Here is a 23,833-nt window from a genome sequence, read left to right on the forward strand (position 1 = left end):
CCTACTTTCAATTCTCTGTACTTCAATGCTTGCAATAATATAACAAATTCCTGAAGCTCTTCAAGCACGCGTATCGATGATAGAATTTCTGGATTTCCATCTCGGTGAAAGAAGCCGAAGGGTTGTTCGGCGTAATTAACCGGCTACAATTACGCTTAGACGGGAGCATCACTCGCGATTACGTTTTGCAAACGGTAGAACAGGGTTTGACGGCAATTTCAGTAATTACGTCGACCCAGTTCACGGTAAATTCTTCTAACCCAGTTACGCGAAAGACGGATTACAAAAGTGGCGAACCGACGCGACGCGTCGCGTCGACGGTTCGTGTTCTTTGCGGTCGTCGAATTTTCCGAGGATTCGTCGAACGAATCACGGGGAGATAATTTGTACAGTCGAACGGTAGGAATCGCGTTTGATCGCGAGGTGAAATGCAATTAATACTTTCGCGGAGAAAATTGGTTTCGGGTTGTACCGGCAACCTGGAATCTAATATTCTACGCACTGATTATCACTGTTTTGATATCGCTGCATCAGCCGCCCAATAATCCTCCTATCCACTCATCTATCGCGTTTGCTAAATTACTTTGGTAATTGCAACGGATAAATTCGGTTTCGATCGTTTAGATATAATTCTATCGTTTGCTTCGGTCGACAATGAACAATTATTTTGCTGGGATACGGAACGTTCATTACTGTCAAGAGAGTAATTAATCGTTAGAGATATTTGTTAGATTATTTGGATAACAATTACTCCGATAGTTTGGGCTAATTAATTTTCAGTTGCATTCACTCGACAGGTAAACGAAAGTGACTTTGGGGCAAGTAATCTATTTACAGAATGTCGATTAATATTTTGCTTGAAAATATTGTGGTTTAAGTTCACAATTCAAATAGGACAAATCTGGGTCGCATTTGTAACATAGTTAAATTCTAATTTATAATAGAATTGTGTAGAGCGGGGGTTGCTAAAGGGTGAATAGTTAACTCTATTAACACGGGATTGCTGGGTCGCGACAAGCACTTTGCTTGTAATGGGCATTTCGATTAACTCTTTGCTTCGTAATGAGGAATCGCAATCGATATTATATCGAACGTGACAGACCTGAATTGCATTTGTAGCGCCGTAAGATTGCAATTTAATTAGCGAAAGGCACGATAGCGAATTAGTGCAATAGAAAAAAAAAGTTGCAAACAAAGAGGACGACTTGTGAAATGGTCTAATGTTGAAATTTTTAACTTCAACACTGATCGTTGTCTATCGTGACTCACTATCGATAATAAAATCAAGAATATTTTCTAAAGTATATACAGTGGTACCTCGGTATACGATCTTAATCCGTTCCTGATATTTGGATTTATACCAAATCAACCTTTCCCTTACTTGTCTGATCAGTGAGTTAATAAATACTTCAACTCCGAATATAATTGATTATTAATTTAATTTTTCCTCTGGGATAATTATTTAAAAATGACGCAAAATTTAGAGAAAATATTTATGTCGTATACCGAGGTACCACTGTAAAATGTTTGTTGAAAGAAATGGTGTCAGATGAAACTTGTTCGATGCTTCGAGGGACTTGTAACGCATGATTCAAGTCTTATTAGAGATCGCGATCTTTGGAGCATCGAAGGTCTCCTATATTCTTTTAAAAGGGAATGATGGAATCTTTTTTTTTTTCTTGCGTTCGACTACTCGGCATACATAGACAAATGTTCAACGATGTGTGTTCGGTAATCACTCTAATGAGTGTTTTCTATGTACGAGAATCTTTAATATATACTCTGCGATATCCTTCAATCAATTCCTAGGAATTTGATAAAAATATACAAGTACTTTGGTATTGCAACCTCAGCTACAGGACTTATCTTCACCCTCGCAGAATGGATGCTTGCCAATAAAACAAACAATGTTTCCGATTTTTCATACTTTTAATGAAGCGATAATTGCTTATTACCTCGTATCGTTATATAGTTTCATTAACTATCACTCATAGCGTGGGATCGGTGATTTTTTTGTTGTTGTCGAGAAGATTCCATTCTTAGATCTTTTAGCGTCTGCTTATGAGATAGCATGTCGTAATGCTCCAACCGTTTCCTTTTCAATGAATCCTTATAACGTTGCGGTTATGACATTGATGAATAATTATTATTTTGTATAATGTTCAATATCTTTCGCAAGGCCTGTGAACATCCCGTATAATGAAACTTTTTCTGCGTACGAAACTGGTCGTTAAAATATTTCCATTAGAAATTTTTACTCGACCTGCATCGAAAAGAAAAAAAAAAACTACGCGCATGGTTTCTTGTATTACAGAACCATAATTCTTTGTTTGTTCTCCATCATGCGATCGTATATTTATTCTCACCACCGTGGATGTTATTTAATGGAAAGATGCGAAGACGATCGTCCTTGATGAATTCTAGTTTCCTCTCACTCGATGTATACCATAATTCGAGGAAGTAACTGGTCAAAGATTTATTATTTCTTTCATAAAAAAAAAAAAAAAAATTGGTGTTATTGCGTTTCAATTTTTTATCCACAAGCCGTGTTTTAATAGAAACGCGAGGGATTCTAATTTGGAGCATTAACCTTTTTATTTTCGCCAGTCACTGATTTCAACACAGATTTACGTCATATCTTACTCGTGCTTACTTTCCACTTGACCACCTCGTAAAATAATTGTTTGTTTATTCTTGTTCTTTTAGCGTTGATATAACGATTGAAAGGAACTCGTACGCGAATAGTTTTCTAGTTAAAAATCTTTCTACTTTCAATGCGAACGGACGAATATCATTGAAAGAACACCGAAGGCAATTACTATCATATTTTATCTCCCATCTATTTCTTTATTTTGCATCCTTGATGCACGGGACTACAACATCTTTCCTGTCGCATTTATTATTGAAACGAAGGAAGTTCCGCAAAGATGCAAAACAGAGTCGCATAGAAGAAGAACAATGCAACAAGAATGCGTCAATTTCCCTTTTCTTTCTTAATTTTCATTCCTCAGTTTCTCGAGATGGTAATATTCCATTTGTAGTATAAAGGACGCGTGGAAGTATAAATCAAAACTACTGACGCAACGGCTATAACGTGGAATTTTTCAAATTCATTAACCGCTTAAGATCCCTATTTAAAATCATGTCAACGTAATATTACGTACCTGGACGTTAAGTGGTTAAAATTACAACGGTGCATGAAACGCTATTCGAATTTAATTAAATCGATATCGTAGATTTCTCTGTTATCCACTCTATTCTCTTCAGTTATCCATTCTTCTGACGGAGGTCGCCTAATAGCGCTCCAACTATTTCAAATTAATTTTTCAAATCGAATTCTTCGATATCGAGACGTTAATTAAAAGATTGCTAAGTAAACGAAGAACGAATTAATTTTCTCTTTCGCTCGAAACGAATATTCATTGGCAACATAGTTGTCGAGGAAAAGAAAAAAATCTACAAACTGATACTTTTTAAGAAACGAATTCCATCCACGGTCAAAGATTAAATTAAACGAGAAATTTCGCAAGTAGAGAATAAGTTCGCAGAGTTCGTGGGAGACCACGATCAACAAGTTCATTTCCAAGCTGTACGATCGGAGTTCGTAGTTCAGAAATGCGATCACAGATGCATTAAAGTAATTAAAGTTTAATTAAGCCAGCCACGCACACCGTGCAACTGCCAACGAGCGTTAATGCCTTCGCGATAGCCTGCGTAAACGTGAACGCGATGAAATCTAATATTCTCGATCGATGCCTTTCGGCGCAACCCCTAACCCGTCTTTTATTAAACCAAGCGCCACCAAGAATGCGGTTATTGCTTTTCATTCGCAGCTATTTTTCATCAGGGGAAGTGTATTAGGTCAGATCACCTGAACGCTCACGTTTTTCCCTTTCGGCCGACTTTCATATTTCCTCCACCACCCTTTATCTTCGCCTCTTTCATCGATGTTCCTAAATTTCTTTTGAGAAACTTCCAGTCGTTGAAATTATTTTTACGTATTACGTGAACCTGTACCAAGAGTAAGAAATTTCGAAATTCTTTTGCAGAACTTGGAAATTTCATGGTGCTCGATCTTATCGTCTTTCATCAGCGTCCCTAATTTTCTCTCGAAAAATTTTAACCTGCAGTCTAAGTTTTTACCTTTTAATTAGTTTTCCAGCAATTAGGACACAGACCTGGAGAATGAAAGATTTCGTTTTCGATTGCTTACTACTCGAAATTTTAACGAATCTGATATTTTTCCAACGTCGTCGTTTCATTAGCAGCAACGATAGCGCGGGGATATTCTACGTGCTCGTTAGTCAAAATGTGAAACAACGTTACCAGGAAATTGTTAATGAATTAAATGCGCGCGGAAGCCGTGTAATTTTCCAGGTTGACGAGCACCTTCGTCTAACATCTTCCCCACACACATACACATATGAATGCACGTGTTAGGGAGTTGGATTTCGACGTTGAGTTGAATTTCGTTCCTTACACTTGATAGTCAAAGGGTGTTTACAATTTACTTACGTCCGTTTGCACACCTTCGTAAGAACCTCGAAACGTGTGTCCACACGTGTCTCCCATGGCAGCAGGTGTGAAATCTCTTACTCGTCGACTGTGTCACCAAGAGTTTATCGTCCTGGCCATAGAAAGATCCTGATCGCTCGAAAACAAGAGTTTACCTGAAACAAAACAAAAAAAAAAAATGCACAACGTAAGCTTCATTGTTACGCGAACCTTTCCTTTAATCTCTGAAAGCGGATTGAACACGCCGTGTGGATCAATATATTACTTTGAACTATGTTTAAAGGGGATATCGTTAATGCACGCGCGAATTGCAAGCGATTTCACGATGACGATTTAAAACAGAAAAGTACACGAACAAATGTGCGAGCAGCATATGTATGCGCGTATGGATTCCCAATGTTTCCCGGATGCCCGGCAGACTTTGGTTCCAGGAGATGCTGCTGGAAATCACGTCCTGGGACTGGCGAAGTGCAAATCCATGTTAGTGGTATAACGCTCCGCTATAAGTCTCGGAATTATGTGGACCGTGATAAGCATGCCGAAAAGTGAGAAAACACGATTATCTTTCTCGGATTATTTCCTTGCATCTCTACCATTTCGCGGCTAGACTATTGCTTTAATAAATCGTTTAGTCGGTTACGAATGAACGTACCGGCTACAGAGCACACCGATTAATCTAGAAAATTTAATAGATTTTTTTTATTTGCTTATCTTCTTGAACGATTTTTCAAACTGTCCACTATCGCAGATTTGATTTTCAACCAGCGGACATTCCGCAGGAAGTCCAATAAATTTGATCGAACAGCAACGAATCTATATCTCGTAGATGAATGTGATCTTTTTGCGATTCCTCTTCGTGTTCCAGTACGGGAATGATTTTCTTTTTCCACGGGGCGAAAGGGAATAAAGGAAAACGTTGTACGGTCGCTCAGCGGTGGTGCACGACGGGGAAGGGTTTTCAGTTCCTTCCTTGGCGCGGTATCTCGTAATTATTGATTCGATTAGGAATTCGATATTCCGACGCGGCAGCGTGTCTCGTATAAAGCATTTAACTCCTCTCAGAATGTAAGGAAATTACGTAATTTCCGGCTTTCCTGTCGCGCCACGGTCCTCGTTTCATGCTTTTGCCTGGAAGATTTCTCCCATTGCAAGATGCATCTGACGCGTTTGTCTATCCACATGTTTACGTTTTCACCTAGGACGTTTAATCTTCGATTCGACAGACTCGCCCTCCAGCGAAATCCCCGATCTTTTCCATTCCCCGTTCCTTTCGCGAGATAAATCATTTACTCGACCATCTGTAACTGGAGTTTTCTACGTTTCCGAAAGTAGCTCGCAGAAATGTCGCGAAATTCCTATAAACAGCACTCGAAATTCATCAGTTATTATATTTATCGAGGGATTCGCGTCTGGTATAAAAACGATCGATTTGTCGCGGAAATATTCGCGATTTATATGACAACTAGAGATAAAGTCGAGCCATGTCGCACCATTAACTCCGCATATCCGATACGTTTCCGTTTTAAGCAGGTACCAACACCGGAGTGTCATAAAATTTCAACGATAATACCACGATATTACAAATTCGTGTAATCACTCTAGGTGTTCGTTTGATCAAGTTGATAAAAGCATACCGATGATTGTCTATTTTTAGAAATTCCCTCAACATTTAATTCCTTCCAGGATACTCGACTGTTTATTTCCCTCTTTGCTTAACTTAACGAAACATTTAGAGCAAATATTATTCAGAAAATGGCATTTATTTAAGCCCGGCGTGTTTCCATTTCGCTTTATTCTAAATACCGAGAGATTTTCACGAAATAAAGCGAAATGAGGTAAAAGTTGAGGGATGCGGACATTTATTTTGCCCGCGGGTATAACGATATTCCAGGTAGATCTTTTTTCCTCTCCCTCTCCCTCTTTCCCCCTTGCTTACGATATAAATGTCAGCTAGGCTTTAAAGACGAACTCGAAAAAAAAGAACCAGAGGAAAAGAAAAAAGAAAAAAAAGAAATATCGCGCTAACTTTTGTCCGCGTTTTCATTTCTCTGTCAGCTTCCAATTCAGAATAACGTTGACCCAGATTTGCATTTTTCCACGGACGGTTCTCGACTAAAAACGTCTTGCATGTACGCGTACATGTGTACGACAGCTCGCAGAGGAGTTGCGTTTACTTAATGGATCCCAAGGCGATGTGTACGTACGTGAACGTCTTTTATTGTCACATCGTAGCCCGTGATTCCGATCGCGCCAGCTACCAGCGAACAAAACATCCCTTTATACGTTGGATATCGAACCAGATGAATGGAAACACGGCTACCCGCTTCTTTTATCGATTCATTAAACACCTATATTCGTATAGGTAACGTGTGTATACGAATGAGGTATAAGAGAAACGGGTTGGCTCTATATTTACGCGGCAGCGGCTTTAAAGCTAAAACGTTTGTGATAACAACGAAGTTCCTCATCTTCGCTGTGGCAAAGCGAAACGTACAACATCGTCTAAATTCTCATCATACTACGACCTATATATAATGTACATACTCTCTGTTTTCGTACTTTCGTTTGCGAAGAAAGTTTTCACCTGTTCAACGCGAAGATTTCGTCGATAGTTCCGAGACTGGTGCACCTGTACGATGGGGTGGTGTTTCTTTTTTTTTTTAAATCGTTATCGAAGGTATGGGAAACGAAGAACGAAAAGAAGGTTAAATCAATGCATACCGAAAGAAACGAAGGACATTGGAAAAAAAAAGAAAAAAAGAAAATGGTAATCAAAATAGTACCGAGAAAAGCGAAAAACGAAGAAAGAACAACGCTAAAGGGTAGAGGAACGTTTGTAGGAGGCAGAAGAGGGTGGATGGAATGGTAAATAAGGGAGAAAGAGAAGTGAAATAGAAAGAGGAAAGATAGGAGTATAGACATAGAGATAGGAACGTGTGGTACGCGTACGCCCCGCCCTCTTCCCAACTCGACTCGTCGCTCTCCCTCTCCCTTTTCCTCCGCAAGCCTCGACGGTAGGGTTCCGTTGGTCGTGCACCCTCTTCGTCGGGTGCTGCCGGCCCTTTGCCCCGATCCCCTCTTTCCGCTCTGTTCCCAAGCTTTACCCCATACCATTTTCGATGGATCGATGGTGATTCGTTCACCCTCCGTCGAGCGGCGCCAGCGTCGGCGTCGCGACGACTCGGCCGCTCAGTCGGAACTCGGGTTCACTCAGTCTACGACCGTTTGCCACGAGACTTCGATCTCCATCGGTCTTTTCCCGTCTTTCTCTGTCTATCCTTCCTTCTTTTTCCCTCTCGAAGGGCAGAAAGCAACTACCACCACCACCGACACCGTCGCCACCACCACCGCCACCCACAACTACCACCACCACCGTCGCTAGCGTCACCGCCACCGACGACCGGGCAGACCCACGTAGTCTAAACGTGAGACTCGTACGGACGTCGTCGTCGTCGTCCTCGCCGGTAGTCCTCGTACACTGTTTTTCGAGCCAGCTCTTCGGTTCTATCTCCACTTCGTTATTCGACACCTAAGTTATCAGCGACCCAAGGTGAGTTAATTTTTACGATATCAATTTGAAAGATTCAACGTTTGCGTCGTCTGGTCGGGTAAACAACATCGTCGATGTCTCTTGCGCGTTGTGCTTTGCGATGCAAACGCCGGTGGATGATTAGGGTTGCATAGGTATTTTGAATATACATAATAGAAACCCGCGAGAGAGTTATCGAAAGAGCTCGAGGTCGCGTCAGAGGGATGCGCGGCTAAGTTCAGGCGTATGTTGTCGTTCCTCGTCGATCGCGTCACGTCCGTGTATTTTCTAGCTCTCTCTTTTTCGTGGCTGTTCGTCGCGAGAGGTACGTGTGCCACGGCTCGATAAAACGCAAGGGTTAGGCCGCTCTGCGGCTCTCTCCTTCTCTCTCACTCACTCACTCTCTCTCTCTTTCTCTTCCTCATCGATCTCGAACGCAGCTTGCTTTTCCCGAGCCGCAAAGTCGTCGAGGTTCGTGGCTTTTCAACGCACCGTGTGCACACGAGCTGCAGCGGTCGTCAAAGTCTCCTGCTGCGGAGCCGCGATTTCCCCGCGGAAACCCTTACTAACCTTCGCCAATGTCGTAGCCTCTGCTTTCACTGGTTCAGTAGAAACGTAGATCGTACAGGATACAGATTAATTTGTTACTATTGAAATCAGCTGATACCATTTTTTATTTCGATTAAATTCGTAGCGCTGCTCTTTGGGGACTAGGACGCAGTGGAAACATCAACGTTTGGTGCGCCACGCGAGACTGTATATTTTTAAACACATTACTCGTTAATTATTCAATTCAATTTTTAGGTTTTTCGATGTTTCGAATCACCGGTGTAATTCTTTTATATTGTTCAAACTCGTAACGTTGGTCACTGACGACTGGGCTCGCAGTAGAAACATCAGTGGCTGTAACGCCGCGCGGTCCGCCAGATTATTGATATTAACTACTGGCTATCTAGTTTAATGCTCCGGTCTATTATATTTCAGACCGTTCCGAGCGTGGTTTGTTTATTCGTTCTGCGTCGTTAACTGCGATTTTATTTTGTCACAGCCGCGAAATATATCCTTTGTTTTATAAATAAAAATATAGCCAATTTAACTTGGAAAAATATGGGCATTCCAAGCGTTAAACGTACGACTGTTTTTAACACCTCGTATACATTCTCCGATGAAATATTTTTGGCAAACTGGCGTACAGAAATTCGTCGAGATTTCAACTTTCTCAAAGACAATAGAAAAATGGCTAGACAAGAATGTCGTTCCCGTAGATAAGGTGGAAGAAGGATGGAGGAAAGGTTAGCGAACTTTCACCGTTTCTTTCACCATCTTTCGACGCGGTCGTCTATTCTTATGATACTCCAGTCTTTTGTTCCTCGTGCCGCGTAGACGAAGAAGAATAGAGGAAGAAGGTCTTTCAAAGTGATTATTCAATGGGCTCGGTTTCTCTACGTTCTTCCAGAGCATATTAAGCAGACGTTCGTTTATCTTGTATCGGAATGGAAGCGTTGTTCTCTTGAGAACGTGTAAACCCGTCGCGACTACCGCCTGCCGCAGAAGTTGAATGGGAGGTTTAAATCTTGAAATTTGACGCACGTATAATTCACGAATCCATTTATTTCGACAGCGATCTTCGAGAGCCCCGTTATGATATTGCGAATTTGAAATTCCTTCGGAGAAGTTTCCGCCAGGCGAGGATATCTCGCTAACTTGGATTAACTCGGCATCCAGAAGTTAGCCTGGCTCGAAAATTAATTCTTCTCCGCGAGGTGAGACCGAATGAGAAACTCCTTCGGCGCTTTGCCTGTTTTCTTCGAAGCTTTTCATTTTCCTAATCTTCTTCGTCGTTATCTTAAAAACGAATTCAGGCTCGTTATAACGCCGTTACATTTTTACGCCAACACCTGTGCCTTTATTTCTTTCGTTCGCGGGGTCGTCGACACGAGCATTTGCCAATTTTCTATCTCCTCGTCCCAATCTGCGCACAGCTCTGCGGAGCCGTTCAACTTGATGAATGTGCGTTACACGTTCTCGTAATTAATGGCGCTGGCGATACGTCGCTCTCTGATTATGCGAATAGGCTTAACGCAGCTACAATGAATCACGGATTTCTGTCGGTGATGTATCCGTTAGCCCTCGTGATCGTAAAACGTAACATCGACGCGTGACTAACCCTCGTTTGCATAGAAAATTAAGCGATTGTTCTAACATCACGAATACAGATTCTAACGGGAAAGATTTCTTTATTCTTTAGACCGTGAAAATTTCAAGGAGCACACGGAAGTTCTTTCGTAGCCCGAAGGAAATTCTGTCTGCTCTCTGATGGAGTAGCCTGGTTCCGCATTCCTATAGGGCATAGCAACGAAATTGAGACGTCCTTTCTTCGATACCAAGTTCGCTCGCCGTTCTGCACGACCGCATTACCATTTTTCGGCAATCGAATCGAATCGATAGACCCGCTGGTCTGGCGCCGTTCCTTCGCGTCGAGGCGTCGTTAAATCTACCTCCTTCATTCGGACCTATAAATCGCATGTAAAGCGACCTTTCGTTTTTTTTTCCCCCCTACGTTTTCTTATTTCGCTCGAACGCTATCTTACCGGCCTAATAATTTACGGCTACGTCTGGGAGATGTTGATACCAGATAACTTCGATCGTGACTGGTTACGTTTTCAAGGGGTGTTGTAAGATTCGGAGATATTTCTGGCCCTGAACTGCTTTGGTATCGAACGAAAACAACGATTCGTTCTACTTATAGATTTGAAAAGAAATATTTGATGGAGTAGAATCTGGGGAATATTGTATAGAATCTAAGTAAATAAATAAACGGAATATTCATAGGTGGCCCAGTAGCTTCTTTTAATACGAAGCTCGATGACCCAGTTGACATAGGGAGGAGGGTAGGCGCCTTTAATACCCGACCGAATATCGCTCGAAATAGAAACCATCGACTGTACCAGTATCGTACTTTCTATAACGGCCAGTTAAATCGAATTGGCTTGTCGAGCAGACGATTCTTTAAGTGGCATCTCTTTAACCCGGTCAACGCGACTTGTTACGAATGTCTCCCACCAGCTTGACTCGTACTACTGCGTTTGTCACCCACTAACACCCTTATTTCATGCAGCAATTTTCATTTATTTATTTACTAAACGGGAATAAACCCTTTAATACAAATTTTAACAAAATAATAATAATAATATTCATACAACAACCTTCGCGCATATAAGGTACAAGGTACCAGTGTACCCTGAGTAGGTCGTTTCATCCCCTAAATATGAAAACGGGCAAAAATAAAAAAATACGTATACTTTATTTTTCGGTCCTTTAAAACACATCCAAAAATCAAAACAATCGGAGGCGGGTATATAAAAACCCTTCCTTGTTAGAGTGGAAGTAGATCTAATAAAAATGTTGATTTTAGTGTGACAATTGTTGCCGGTTTCACACACCCTGTTCATGGTGTCGAAGAGACCAAATCTAGATTTGTAGCTTGTAATAAAGAACGGGTTCTTTAGGTTCGAAAGCAATTGATTCTTGAATAAAAAATAAAATAAAACGATTATACAATAATAACGTGAAAAAGGAAAAAGGGACGCGGTAGCGCGTAAAAAAACGAATTACAGACCATCAGTTCGAAACGGAATTACGCCATTTACCCGGTAAAAGGAACGACTTGCTAAAAACGAAAGCTTCAGCTTCGAAGGACAGCCACTTTTTCGGTAGAAAGAGCACCGACCTCGTTATTCTCCCTCAGTTTTTGACAACGATATTTTTTCCCTCTCAACCGAACAGCGGAATAGGGGTTGTCACTTACAAGTGAATGATTGAAATCATTCGATTCGAATGAAAGGACAGTTGTCCTACGGGAAAGGTGAAATGCGCGTTGCTAATAATGAAAGGCTTTCCTGGAAACTAATTTCAAGCTCACAGGCCTGTGAGTTTGTAATTTTGGAAAGGCTTTGAGAGATCGGCAGGCCCGATGATAATTCGACCAGCGTGCCGTCGGACTTGGGAAAGTAAGGGTAGGTCGTGGTGCGATGGGGTGGAAGGTAGACGGAAGGGAAAGAGATGGGGTTGAATTTGGGTCGTACACTATCGTTCACAAGTATCTGGACACTTGGTAAGTTTTGGAAGGAACATTAATGTCGCTAAATGGTATAAATTACTTAGCTAAATTAATCTTTTCTTTTCCCTAATGGAATTGGATAATTATAAATCAACTTGTTCGTTAAAAACCTTATCGGATCTAACTGCTTGATAAGCTTAAAGGAATATAAATGTTTATGAACGGATTATATCATTCGAGGCGATTAATCATTCCCTTTGCGCTAATGGAATTGGAAAATTATAAATTAACGAATTTACGGCTAACGATTGCTTGATTTCCAAAATCGAATCGATAAATCTGGTGGGTCACCAATGGTTCACGCAGAATATTAAAACGCTCGAATAAATTCTGCCGATCTATCAGTTTCATTTCAATTACTTTTGTCGCCATTCCGATCGTATAGAATCCTATGATCATTTTCAAAAGAATTTTTCACATGGTCAAACCAAAACGCATTCGATCCATTATTTTTTCCTTAGTTATCCCGCATTTTCCTCTGTCCTCCCTTTCGTCAATACCACGTTATTCGCCCTTTGATCGTGCAACCAGAAAGAGATTCGAATTGAAATACTCCCAGCGTATAGTTTGATTCGGTTAATTAAGTCACTTCGATTACGTTCTACCCATTCCCATTTCACCCCTATTTTTTTATTTACCATTCCATTTTGTCCTTCGAAATTTTCGAAAGTCTTCCCTTTCCCATTCTTTACCCTATTTCTTCTATCTTCCAGTGATTTTAGGAAGACAAACCGTTCCTTTTTTACGACTCGAATCCGATTTCTGTTCTCTGACTTGATCAGAGTTTTTTCCAGCTTGCGATCAGGATCCCGATAAAGAGGAATTCGGTTAAATTAATGAGGGATGGAAATAGAAGAAGAGCGGAAAGGTGGTCGGTCGTTTAGTCGGATTCTCGTTAGTCGGTCGATTGTGGGAAACTGCATTCGTGTTGTCAGATGTCGAATACGAAGCCCGAAAATCGGGACGACCTTTCAGGGACAATCGGGGTTGAGGTAGGGAAAAACGAGAAGAAAAAAAAAACGAAGAAGAAAAGAAAAGAAGGGAGTTTCACGGAGTGGAGGATGGAGTATCTGATAGCTCGTGGAATGGACTTTCGAAAGGAAAGTTTTGCGGTCGGTAATTCGATAGGTGACAGAAATTAACTGAGAGGACAAGTTGTGCAAGTTCCGCGGCTGGTTTTCTTTCTTTCGAAAAGTTTCGACATTTTAAAACGTCAATTTCAATATCGTTTATATAGCTAGTCGATGACAGCGAACGTCTGACACAGTAGAAATAGTCAATATGTAACGCGACGTCGGTGAATGAAAAGAAATTGAAACTAGTCTCGATAAAATTCTGCTCCAATTAAATAAAAAAAATCTTTTTCAAACAAAAGCACCATTTCCCTTTGTGTATAAGTTTTAAAAGCTAAAATTCTTTCATTTTCATCTACGTTCGAAGCGATTCGAGTCTATCCACGATTGCCTGGAATAGAGAAAATAAACCCTCGAAGAGAATGGTGTCTATCTGATGTGCAAAGTCTATTTGGAACAGAGATAAATTTTTAACTGAACCATCCGTGCAGTCGTATCTGGAGCAGGGTATTTTCGTCGAAATTCAAACAGGGAACAAATGCATCCGATCGTCGATTTCGTTACGCTTTTCCTTTCTCCCCTAGTTATTCGTCTGTTAGCCTTGTTCTCTACTGTTTTACATCTTCCATACGAGATGGAAGTCTCTGCGTTTATGTTCCTTTGTTTCGAAAAAAAAAAAAAAAAAAAATCTCCCTTAGCAGAAGGGCGACCCAGTTCGATGCTATGAAAAGAATTTATGATAGCATTTCACGGATGAAATGGTAACTCGTCCCTTCATTTCGGCCAATTTCGTCCCGTGGACGCGGTTACACGCACGATGAGTCGTTTTCGTGCCAAGCCCCTCGATTATCGACCAGCCACGGCTTATCGCTGATTATCAGTTTCGAATATAGCTGTGCTATTCGTTGCCTCGTATATCGACCGTTCTACCCTCGTCTACACCATCCTCGATTATGCTTATATCTCGATAACGCGATTGCTTTCGCGCGAAAGATTAAACCCTCTTGTCACGGTTAAACCACTCGTAACACAGCAAATTTATTTCAATTTCATTTCAATTTTTACGTCATAAAAATTTCCCCGTTTAAACTTCATTCTTATCTGCCATTGGTAGATGAAATATTTCGGTTCGTTGGTTACAAGTTAATTTCAACCAGTCGGTCGTCACTGTTATTTCTATAAAGGACAGAAATAATTATCGAAAGAGAAGTAGATTTCGGACGGAGCATCCGACGATCGATATATCCATATTTGCCTATTTGCTTTTAATCTTGTAAAGGAGCAAAGGTCAACTGCTGTCAGTAAGCCTATTAATCTTTCGAAATTGGGTCACCGTTGTTGTTCGATATTAACCGACCAACCAGCAATCTTTCTCAGATTATTTCAATGAAAGATCGGTATCCTTGTTTGACCGTAATCTTCCTGAAATAGCAATTGTCCTTGGGTCGTGTTATCCATTAAATCTTACACCGATGTTAACACTTTGACCGCCCTCGTACATCGTGATAAAAATGAAATTCGATTCGAAAAGCGTTTTATCGTTTCGAGCTGCAAAACGCATTAATTCCGATATCAAAATCGTGTTCATTAGTTATCGTACATTCGGTTATCAGTTGGAATATTTAATAAACATTCGGCGAAGCAAGAGAAAGCTTTCTCTTTTAAAGGGTCGCTTAATTATCGACACGTTTAACCTAGCTCTGGTTTGGTCGATTAGATAGCGGAAAGAAAATCACTATAAAGTGCACCGGGGAATTCTAAATGAAAATGGTGGAAAAGTTTAAAGAGAATTTCCAACTGCTTCTTCGTTGGTTCGTGCATTTTCACCTCTGCGGTGAATCGATATAAATACTTTAATACAAATACTCTAATACTTAAATATTTTATCGTTTAAAAGTATCCAACAGTTCCGTGTGCATTTCGCTGAAAATTCCCAGCGGACCAGTTAACTGGACACTTTGCAATGCTGGAAACAGATTCAGCGGAGAGCTGCAAATGTACTCTCGTGTACCTCGGTGGTCCCGCAGACCGCCAAGATACCATTTCGAGTCCATCAGTGGCAGCGCAAGGCCGCCATTTGTCAAGAAAAGCCGTGACCTTTCGCGGTATCGCTCAACAATCGACCCTGTTCCCTCGCCCTTTTCTCCTCTCCGTTATACCATCGTTTCGATCCATCCTACGATCGGGTTACCGCTAATTACGTCTCTCTCGATATTCCCGCAAATTAATATTCACCTAGAACACGCGGCGTGTAATCTCGAAAGTTCAATTTAAATCCTAGTTAAAATCACTTTACTCGCATTGGTCGTTGAATCAACACAATTGCCCTGTCTCGCTCGATTTTCGTTTTACCTTCTTGTCAGTGTTGCACGTAGTTACAAAGGGAACACCGAGTTAAGCGGGAGAGACACACTTTTGACAGAAATAACCATTTAAACGAGCGAATATAATTCGGTCCCGACCTACATCGACAATTTTGGTGAACGCCGCTTTGAATCGGAACGGCAACAATAAACTGCTTCCTCGCAGAATGATAAAACAATAGCTCCGCTAGAAACATCGTTCTCGTTGAGGTGGTTGTTTCGCGAACAACATATTCCCTATGAATTATGAGCTAACCGGTCGTTTGTTACGATAACATAAACAACTAACGAAATATTTTCGTTGACCCAGATCGCCTACGCTCCGTATGATAACCATTCGCGATTGATCGAATTTATTTCTTGCAAGTTGAAAAATTACGTACCTTGTAAAATGATGGGCTGAACTTTACTTTACCGGACCCAAAATTTTGGACCTTTTTTTTTTTTTAATCTATAGTTTTTGATGTGTAGAATCCAAATATGCAAGTTTTAACTTTAGGAATCCAATGGTTAAAAAGTTATGAGCGTGTAAAGTTTGACACTTTTAGTGCATTTGCTACGTTACTGTGACGCCATATTGGCTTCTTGTCCAATGAACGGTGTCGCTAGCTGCAGACACACGCATGTGGGTACCGATCACTTTAGCAGGTACAGTCAAACCGTAAATTTGATGCTGTCTGAGTTAGTTAGGTTTATATTTATTTTACAAACAGACTGTATTGCCCATGTGAGAACCAATCAGGTTATACATATAAGGCAATATGGCGTCACAGTAACGTAGCAAATACGTTAAAAATGTCAAACTTTACACGCTTATAACTTTTTAACCATTGGATTCCTAAAGTTAAGACTTGCATTTTTGGATTCTACACATCAAAAACTACAGATTAAAAGAAAAAAAGGTCCAAAATTTTGGGTCCGGTAAAGTAAAGTTTTACCAAATGATGAAATATCTGTCAAGGATGGAGAGGTAAAAATCGTGGCACTCGAACGATCGCTTGATCACTCGAGAATAATAAATTGACGAATGTAATGGAATGAATGTTTATACTCACTGGTTCTTAACCTCTTGCGAGGTTATGGTCAATGAATCACTGGTTCGCACTTGTGGCCCGTGTAATAAAGAATTGCAAAAATTGTAAAGAAAACTGTTTAAAGCACTTTTAGACTAGCTCTGAGCTGAATTTTACACGAACGAATCGGCACGCATGTGTTTGCTTTGAAAGCGGAGTTACAAGTGAAGTTAGCTCGTGATATCGTGTCCGGAACCGGTCCGAATATAGCGATGCTCCGACGTAAGGACGTTCGAATATGAAAACAAACAAGACGCGTACGCTTGCACTAGCTTTATTGGGTTTGCTAAATCTCCAACAATGAACGTACAATAATACGTGGAAATTATATTGAAATAAATTAAATTTATACATTTTTAAAAATTAGTTTTAATATTAAAGTAATTTAGGGAATATGTATTAATTTTAGAAACGTCGATCGCACGATAAATTATTATTCGTAACCATGTTATGGAAAGACTGTCCATTTACATTGCGAAATGAATTATTAATAATGTTGATTTTATTGTACACGTCGGCCATTTGACTGGGCAGGTGATGTAACCGGAAGCTATAACGGACAGACGGTACATTTCAACCACAGAGGGAAGGGATGGGTACCCTTTTCTTCTTCGCGATAACCCTCTGAACTTCCCGTGAAACCGAGAAGTGAAATTTTACATCAACGCTTCACCGTCATGCTAACGTAATTAAATTACGCGTCCTTTCTATATCCATTATGGCTGCATAATGAGAGTAACGAAATTATACTACATTACGAACTTTAATATAATATATATATACCGCGGTCCATTTACATGCATTAACTTATTGATACGTTGCGTTTCATTCAATTACGGGATTATCGTTCCAAAATGTTAATTCTGATCGAAGTATACCAGTGGTTTATCCTTTTATCATCGATCACGTGAAATTGTTGATTTCTCGGTTTTACTAGTGTAAAATTCTGGACCAATATATTTCCTTATCACAATAAGCTGGGTCGGGATTTGAGTTTGCATTAACCCTTTCATTATTAAGGGTAATTACAGTTGGCTACTGCAGCTGCTGATATTGCAGTTAAAAGCAAAAATGTACTCTTCTAATACGCGCATATTCTTGAGCAATTTATTTAATACAGTGGGTGATGAAATTATTAGAGCCACGGTATGAAAAATGGGTTTTTTGTGTTTGTGTAGAAATAAAGCCACAATTTTAAAGTTGTTCCGTTGTGTAACTTTTAATCAATACTCCTCCACTATTAATATACAAAAAATAAGTTATAAAAATAAAGAAATATCACACGTATTTTCCGATCGAAAAATACCAGTGGTTTATGCTTCTATCATTGATCACGTGAAATTGTTGATTTCTCGATTCTACTAGTGCAAAAGTCTTGACCAATGTATTTCGCGAGTGACTTTAAAAACTTTCCCTTACCACAATGCACGTATAAATCACGAAGTCGTAACTCGTATGGATAACGCTGGCCTGACGTACGAGTAGTGGATCCGTAAGAGACATCTTCGAGGTTGCAAATGGTGTTATTTTTCACCAGTGCTTCTGGCTCTTTTTGTCGGTGGCGGTATTGTAGTCAGACCAGGTCCGTACGTACATATTTCGGTGCAGAGTTATTTATTCCCCGGTCTGAGTCTACTAGAACGAGCTTAAGTTCAGATAGATGAGCTTCGTTTTATGATACACCGTTGCATCTTGCTCCCTTAATGCTCGTGACATTTTTATATTTCCAACATTCTTGAAGCAATAGCTTTCGCTTGCAATTAATTCCACAATAAGTCTCTCGTTGGGAGACTGCGTCGAACAGCGTTCGTCTTCGAAGTAAAATACAGTCGCTTGGTCGACCCAAGCGTTCGTCGTTGCAACATAAACACGGAAATGAAGTTGCATTTTGGTGCACGAAATATTCTCAGATATACGTATGCATACATGTATACGTGTAAACGCGACAGGATGCGGTAGCATGTGCAGTCGAGTGAGTTTCAGAGTCTACAGGAATTCGCGGGACGGCAAATTACCAGTCGGATTAATCTGCCGAGTGCCGGAGTTGCACATACTTAAGATGCATACTACTGCTGCATACAGATAGCTGGCATATGTAGGACGGATTGTCTTCTTACACAATGCATCCGCGCACAGCCTGATGAAATCCTTATCTATTTTGCCTCTTCAGGCGTCCCAACGACGCGGTCTTACAGTGTAATTGGACAGATACCTCCTGTAACGTGTGCCTTTCTTTTCCTTCATTTTCGAAGTCTTATCATTTTCCATGAATTCATTCAGTGTACTTTAAACATTGTGTAGAATGCCGACGGAAAAATGATGGCGTCTCATCTCGGGAACCGTCCCCTAGAACTCGTCAGTGGGGCTAACGTGGACGGTCCTTGCCCCAGACGCCTGGGTTCTATATTCTCAGATCTTATATACAATATCAATCATAGTGTCCGTTTGTCTAGTGTATTTTGTAATTTCAAATAAATTATTGAATATTCTAAAGCTTTTATCAGATGATTATGTTAATTATTCTAACGCTTTTATTAAATAATTAGATTTATGATATTTGCTGGGGTTAAACTTGAACTCCAGTCAGTGCTTTTTCACTAGGCGAACGGACACTATGATTGATCTTATACACTGAGTCCCATCGAAGTTGTCGCAGTGAAGTTGGCGCACTAACACATTCACGCCGTGTCGGTGAGCCGATTGGCGAGATGCCGACGACGCGGCGTGAATGGTTAGTGAAGTTGGCTACAAATTCACTGACGCATTCACGTCGCGTCAGTGAGTGAATGCGTGGCCAACTTCACTGCGACAACTTCGATGGGACTCGGTGTACATATCAACAAGGCCCGTGATGGAGCACTTGCGAGAAAGGATGGGAGTTACACGCGCGACACCTTGCGGCCATCACGGGAAGAGGCCTGTGGCGCCATGCTCCGCGTATAACCTCCACGATTGTGAGCTTTTTTGGCAAACATTACGGTATAAAAATGCTATATTATAGTAAGTATCATAGAACCCATGAAACGCACTGTCTTTAAAGTGTTAACTACTGCAGGTACGAACATTTTACGATTGAAACGTGCCACTCGGGTGGAAGTCTAATTAATAGTTTAACTACCATCTCAAGTTTATATCCCCGAGTAAATTTGATACATTAGCAAATTGAATTTACATTGAAAAATCACGGCATGAAAATTAGTAGCAGAAGAGAAGCTCTAGGCAAGAAATACATCCTCCTCGTATCCCCTTCGCACGGATTAAATGGCATAGCCTTAACAAGAAGATAGCTGAGAAGTAACAGTGTCTCCGGAGTATACGAGACACCGTGTAAATCTAGACGTCAGGATTCGTTGGTGGTGAAGCACTGGTTGCACGAAATGCACCCTTACCCTCAACTCGGACTACCATCTCGTTGCATAATGTAGCCAAACTTGTGGCCACCCTTTGCGAACCTCTCGACCGTAAAGCTGGCCGGTTTTCCTCTGAAACACTCGTTCTCTCGCTCTTCACCTTTAACTTTTTCTCTCCTTCTCTTTTACTATCATCATTTCTCCTCTCTCCCTCTCTCTCCAACGCTTTGTGAAACCCTCTTTGTCCACCGAATCGACGTATCATCGTCCATCTTGCTCGTGGCTCGGTGTTTTCCGGATGTCTCTGCCTCTTCGTTCAGCCTTTTTCCACTCTTTGTACGCTGGTCGAGCGTAACGTGTCGCCTTCTCGTATCAAAATATGGCATCGAACGACGCGATATCTTCCTCTCTCTATTCTGTGTACACTGCACTTGTGGTCTCTCCACTTCTACGGTTCTATCCCTCACCCCAGCAGGGGGTAGGGGGTTTGCGAGTTACAAGTATGTACAGTTTCGTGGCGAGGTAACTTGCCGGATTGAATTTTATGGCTTGCTTACGCGCTGCCTTTTCACTTGGTTGCTCGAACCTTCACGGTTGAACGACGAGTTTGTTGGTTCATCGTGTTCAACGTGCTGTTACAGCTTGCCCGATTGCAAAAGGGAGGACGGAAGGTTGTGTCCTGGAACGTTGTAAAAATAGAAGCACCTTCCTTTCGGTCGAACATCGTCCGGCTGTGTTTTGAATCAGGAAAAATAAATACATTTTAAGCCGCGCTCTTCTCGAAATTACCCGCGCAGATTAAAATAGTTTTCAACAACGGAGGGATATTTTTAATTACGCTTGGAATGTTGAATAGGGAAATTGGTCGGGAAGCTTGTTCCCCGAGACGAACGAATCCCGTAGTTGCGTTAAAAGGCAAATTACTCTTGGCGAAAATATCGTTCATTCCCGTTGGGGATTTTACGTTTCCGAATGAAAGCCGCTATCATTCCCTGTTATTACAGGGAGGAGAAGAAAGCAAAGAAGAAGAAAAAAAAAGGAAGGAAGATGAGAAAGTGGGCCAATTATTTCGCGTCAAGTGGCCACAGCAACCGGGCCGGTTCCTTTCTCTTATCCTTCGATTAAGGATGTTCCCCGAGGGGGTTCGAACGCAACCAGCCAACCAGTCTATATTGTTCTTATTCTCAGCTAATAAACTTCGTCGTTGATGAGCTCATCAAGCATCGAATATTGTTACCGCGTGTAGCCTATTTTTCGCCGATATCTTGCCCGATCTTCCCTATGATCGTTATAAATTGCAACCCCTAATGATCATTTCCCATCGAAGAAGATTTTCTTCTCTCTCCTGGGAAATTGCGAAATATTTTCCGAAGGCATTAATACTCCGGGCTTATTTTGATTTTCTTATCAACCTAATTTATTTATTTATTTTATTTATTTATTTATGTTCTCACCATTAGCATGTAAGTAAGTCCAACGTATCTTATACTCTATGTAAAAAAGGGTTTCACCCGTTTTAAATAAATAAATAAATAAATAAATAAATTTCATTACTAAACGGGATTAACCCTTTAATACAAAATTTAACAGAAATATTTTGAGAACCTTCGTGCATGTAAGATACAACATGGTACTAGTTGGATTCAGAAATATGGTAATACGGCTAATGAGTTAAATTTTGCAACGTCATTAATCGGTAAGTGACAGTGAACGCGTTAAGAAACCACGACGTATTGTGTATCGATCGAATTCCTTCGGTCGCGTGATTTATTGCCCTCGTTTGGTGGTTTTTCGTCGAAAGCCTGGTAATCTTCTAATCAATCAGCCTTCGATAAGATCACGATATTCGATAGACAACCTTTCCTATGTGATCGATTTACAGCTGCTCTTTCGCTAGCGGTTGAAAATTCCAAACGAATGCTTTCTCGTTGAAAAACCATTGCCGGATTCGCTCAATTTACCATCCCCTTTCCGTTCCAATTCATTCGGTTTCAGCTATATTTTCGAACGCTTCCTCCCCTCGAACGAAGAATAAGAAAACTTTCACGTCGAGATTTAATTGATCGACTTTCGCGATTCTTTGAGGGTGCCATGGGACATCCGTTCTGATTCTTCTCGAGCTAATACCTACAATTATCGAGGAATCGTCGAAATATCGAAGGGAAAGAGCATCCAAAGCGGATCACATCGTACCGAATCGAGTCGAGATTCTCGCGTAAAGACAGATCGATAAAACGAAGCTTTGAATTTCGATACACGATTTATGAGATAGTCGAGGAAAATAGAAATTTCCCTCCGATCGTGCGCGTTCAATTCCCCTCGAATCTTTGTTTTCTTCGAGAAAATTTGTCGAATACCTTGTGAATTCAAGAACGTTCCATTTGGCCGCTACAATTGTAACTTTTAACAGGCAATTTTCCAGCTATCGAAGCTATTACAATCGAAAGCACCGGGTTAGTCACGTTCGAGTCGCGTTCTGGTAGCGTATTTTGGAAAGGGAAAAAAACATTTCCACTTTGTCTTTGGATGTTTGTCGTTCACGATCCCTTCTTTCCTTTTTTTTTCTCTCTCTCTATCCACCGACGATGGTTTTTATTGGGTCGCCGGGTGTGCAACGTTACCCAAATACATCGAAATTGAAAGGAGCGGGACGGCTGGTATCCCTGGCACGCCACTTCGCCATTTGTAGGGTCGTATTCTCTCGTTGGGATTTCATCTGGTTCGCAACCCTTGTGTACGCACCGATTTACCAACGAAATTGAACCGACAACGATTCGCAACCCTTTTTCGACACGATGGGCCCATTAAATCTAGCGAAACGTTGCTCGAATCGCTGTGTCGTTTGTAATCGAGGAGTCTATGTTTTCTTACTTCAACTTTATATTTATGTTACGTTGAAAATATATCTTATAGTTTCTTAACTCTTCCAAGCTATGAAACTCTCAAACTTTCGGTTAAATTGAAATTTTGAGACGTTGAATAATGAGATTCGTCGGATACGAAGGCCTGGATGTTGATCGAGTAATTAGCCAGCCGTCCCCGTTAACGATTTCTCGTTGCTGTTCTCCTCCCATTAAAACGATAAATTCTCGATTAAAAGGGCGAAACGCTCGAACGAATCCTATTCGCGTGTGCCATCTTCCGACTCATCAGTCATCCAACGATAAACGGCCATCCGTTTAGATGACGCAATCCCATTTTAATGGAATCTTACAGCGTTAATGAAGATTCTCTTCCCCGGAATAGAATCTGCCTTGACGAAGTATCACGTAACTATTAGGAAATGCATTTAACGTCTATTAGCGGCGCGTTTTCCGTGTCACACTATAAAGGAGGGGGGCTTGGGGGTGTACCGGCTAATAATCTTTTGCCGGTGTTTCGCGCAAAAAGGGGACGATAGTCTGCGTGGAAAAGGCGTGAAGCATCGTAAAAGCATGGAAAATTGCGTTACCAATGCACAGAGGCTTTTAATGGACATTTTGATGTTCAATTACCGCGACCATTTTCCCTTATAAATTCATTTCTCGCGACTCTTCGAGTTCGCAAATGGACAGACGCCCGCTTTTTTTTCGGCTTACGATTCGCTACGAACCGACCTACAATTCAATTATAAAACAGTGCAACTCGCTGTAAGAAAGTGTCCCCGGAACAAGATTTCTCGGAATGAACTGCTTTTATGTTAATTTTATCGTCGCAACGAAATTAACTCTTTGACGACGAGACAATTTGGACGAAACGATCTCTACGTTCCATTATATTTAGATTAAGGATAAGGAAAGGGAGAAAGAGCAGTTTCAAGATCGACCTTCC

General features: G+C 41.0%; 2 protein-coding genes across 3 annotated transcripts in view; one reads left to right on the forward strand and one right to left on the reverse strand.

Annotated features, from left to right (window-relative positions):
• Positions 1–23,833, reverse strand: part of LOC114875078 (protein Skeletor, isoforms D/E-like) — a 226,049-nt gene that overhangs the window by 27,735 nt on the left and 174,481 nt on the right. Inside the window, 1 exon segment of the mRNA XM_029184999.2 lies at positions 4,516–4,670. The gene's annotated coding sequence lies outside the window, so the exon portion shown is untranslated.
• The window catches only part of LOC114875090 (complexin), a 174,928-nt gene continuing 158,815 nt past the window's right edge, over positions 7,721–23,833 (forward strand). For both annotated transcript variants that reach the window (XM_029185014.2, XM_029185013.2), the window contains exon 1: positions 7,721–8,065. The gene's annotated coding sequence lies outside the window, so the exon portion shown is untranslated. The remainder of the gene's footprint in view (positions 8,066–23,833) is intronic.

Source organism: Osmia bicornis, chromosome 9 (genome assembly GCF_907164935.1).
Source record: "Osmia bicornis bicornis chromosome 9, iOsmBic2.1, whole genome shotgun sequence".
Lineage (NCBI taxonomy): Eukaryota > Metazoa > Arthropoda > Insecta > Hymenoptera > Megachilidae > Osmia > Osmia bicornis.